Raw genomic sequence first — 3,419 nt, forward strand, 5'->3', positions numbered from 1 at the left:
CGATATAGTGCATACTGAGGGCCATTTACTGGGGTGCATGAACTGGGGTGCATGAAATCCATGTACCGATGTATTTGAAGCTACTACTATGGTGAAACGGAGGACTTATGATGCTTAAAATAAATGTAGCGTCTGCAATATCCAGACCATTAGTCATAAAATAAGTTTAAAATTCAAGTACACATACATCGATACAGCCCCGTCATATGGATGATCGACATATTAGTAAAATAATCATTATCATCTGAAAATGCATGACATAAATAAATCAAATAAAACTACCCGTCATAGCTCTTGACAGACTGGATTGTACTAATACTAATAACCTGAGATCTACGTATTAGTAAACTTGCTGGCTCACCTTGTTTGCCTCGATACTAAATCTGAAATATTTTTTCCATAATGTCAATTCTTTTTCTTTTAATTCTGAACCCTGAATTAGTTGAAATAGAGATTGGGAAACGTACTCGCTTGTTATTCTTATTTTGTCACTCCAAGAATGGTAGTTAACTTTATAGCTTTTAATTGTGGCCCATTGTTCAATATTTATAATGTGGTAAAAGAAAGAAGGTGGATTCCTAACGAAGGCGTGGCCCAGTAAAATCACTCGTAGGCTCTGTGCCTCAGGTGCAAAAAGATATGAATATTCCATGTACCCTCTTGTATGAGCCACGAGGGCGTGTCCACTCCATACTTGCCCTAGTTTTTTTTTCATGGAGGCTGAGGGAAAAACGGCAAATAAACGTCGTCGTCTCTCCTCTCAAATTCATCTACATGGTCGAAACTCATACCAATGGTCAGTGTAAAAGACCCGTATATGTAGAGACGGCCACTGTGCTAATTTTTCATGAAAATATGATTCACCATTGAAAGGGTAGTGCCATTAGGCTAGCTAACATAGTAAATGCGGACCAGAAAGGGTCATGAAAGGAGTATGTAAAGATATTGGTACACTGCACCATTTTCCCTTCTCAAGACATGGCAATGTCCCCTCACTAAGCTGGAAAAATCTATTCATTTGCAGCTCACGTACTGGTGCACTGCAATATCATCCTACTTGCGTAATAAATCAGTCTTCATAAGATTTTTCACAGGTCGGATCCATAGAAGAATTTGAGCCAGCATGAATAATTTTGCATGAAGAGTTGGTCGATTAGACCCACGGGACCGAGCCTGACCGGCAAATTATCCACACAATTTTGACCACCTTCTAATATCGCTCTGACAGACTGAGAGGAGTCTGGCAAAGACTAGCAATAAATTACTCTCCTTGCCTTTTCGATCGGTCCCCGTATCAATGATGTAGCAAGTCGCAAGTCTGAACACATACTTTCGCCGCTGGCACCAAGGAGGTTGGTGGCACGTAGTCTAGAGCTAAAGGGGTGACGCAGGCAGCTAGGCTTCAGATCGATCCATTTCCGCATCTGTTTTTTGATTTTTTGAAATTTGATTTCTGCCTTTGTGTCAGCTAGATCTCTGCCAATTTCTCTTGATGCATTCTACAATGTAATTCTTTTACCGATATGTTCTCAATATATCGATTATGAGCAAAACTGACCCCATCTTCGAATTCAGAACAGGGTGCACGCGCAGGACTTAAGTGCAGGTAGAATCAAATGTGCATCTTATAATTTATAGAGGCTAATAGACGTTCAGACGAGCTGCATACCAGTAATGCGCCTGTAATGAAATAAGGTTTGGAGAGTGCAGCAGGCTGAGATGGCCTGCTGCTGGTTGCATGATCTTTTGAAGTGAAGGTTTTTTCCATCATCAGGCTCGTACTCTTCATAGATTAGATTAAGGTCTATCGAACATAAGGGACTTCAAGTAGTTTACCTCAAACGTTTTAAACCCCGGGGATCCGCTAGCTCCTAGCGGCGGTAATGACTTTTTAATTAGTGCCAGCCAGACCCTGCTTCAGGCCTGGTTCTGGCAGCTCTGGCCTGCCCCCTCCCGCCGGGTTGGGGATTAGGGCAGTGGTGGCCAGCCACTGTCCCTCCCAATGTTAATCGACCATGAAATGAGTGTAAACAAACGTTTCTGGAATGGGACTGCGTGTATTTTTCCTCTTCCCGTGGACAGAAATGATACGAGAAAAAAATTAAAATCGTTCCAGTACTATCACTTCGTTTCGAAAGTCGATAGTGTAAAAGCATACTACAATGCATTACAATTAGAACGTCTCTGCTTGAGTCTTTTTTTCTTGTACATGTATACAGCGCAACGCTGCCGATAAGTGATAACGCACTCCAAATCGCTTGTCAAAACATGTCGCTTTCCTTTGACTGAACAAAGAACATGGCATCCACCTGGTGCAAAAAAGCTTTTACTGACATTTCCTTGGACTGTCAAACGGCAGCGGTAAGGTTAGACGTGGCACGGGTGTTATGAATGTACGAATGGTGTTGTTGCAAGATTTGAACTAAACAACGCCTTACGTGCCTAAAAGAGCCAAAATTACCCTGTTACGGCCATAAATATCCAGACATCATGATGCATGTCTGGATTATAAAGAAAGACGTGAGCATTAAAAGAGGCAGTGGGAGTGGTCATCTCTCAACCGAATTAATTACGAATATATAATCACGAAAAGTCCTGGTACGTGTTTGTATGTCTAGTCCTGCCTAAAAAATCAGTTTCAAATATTCATCAATGCATTTTGAGGGCATTGCTAGCAAGACTGCACAAAATCTACGAAGCACATCTATGTAGCGTTTTGTACTAGTGTTACATAGATAACAGCAAAGTCACAACTTTGCATGGTAGGTCGTGTGCAGTTTTACACAAAAACGCCAGGCGGCGTTTCCATCATCGTGTTGCTGTCAAAGGTAAAATTAAGCACTTCTATCCTAAGCAGATGTATGGCTTCGACTTGTTTGCATATCTTCCAGTAGCGTTTTGTATTTTTCTGGTATATGTGCCGCATTAGAAAACATTGTGTAGAAACAAATTGCTCAATGTCATGTTCCCTTATGCTGGAGTCCAAAAATAGGGAATTGGTAATAAACAGGTACTACAAAATAACCCTGTCATTTTGAAATCATGTTTAAAAGTAGCCGTTGCTTCACAGCAACACTCATTGGCCACTGATTTGGTGTACTACAAAGAACTTTATATCCTATTTTAGTCACTGACTCTGTCAAGCCTTCAGTGGCTATTCCTCACCATAGCATGTTAATGAAAAAAAGGTGATAGGGAGAAACATGCTCTCCTAGGCCTGGTTGAAAATGTTTCCCTTTAATGTGACCAAAACACTGTATGGTGTATAGCTAGAGTTCAGGCACTTCAGGTTGTTTGCCAACCCTTCTTGGGGAATCCAGAATTTCACCCAGGCTTCAAATCTAGTACATGTACACTGTGCCAGGAAGTGATACAAGAGAAAGTGCAGCTTCGCTCAGACAAATCATCACTATACAGAA

This window comes from Branchiostoma lanceolatum, chromosome 3 (assembly GCF_035083965.1).
Source record: "Branchiostoma lanceolatum isolate klBraLanc5 chromosome 3, klBraLanc5.hap2, whole genome shotgun sequence".
Taxonomy (NCBI): domain Eukaryota; kingdom Metazoa; phylum Chordata; class Leptocardii; order Amphioxiformes; family Branchiostomatidae; genus Branchiostoma; species Branchiostoma lanceolatum.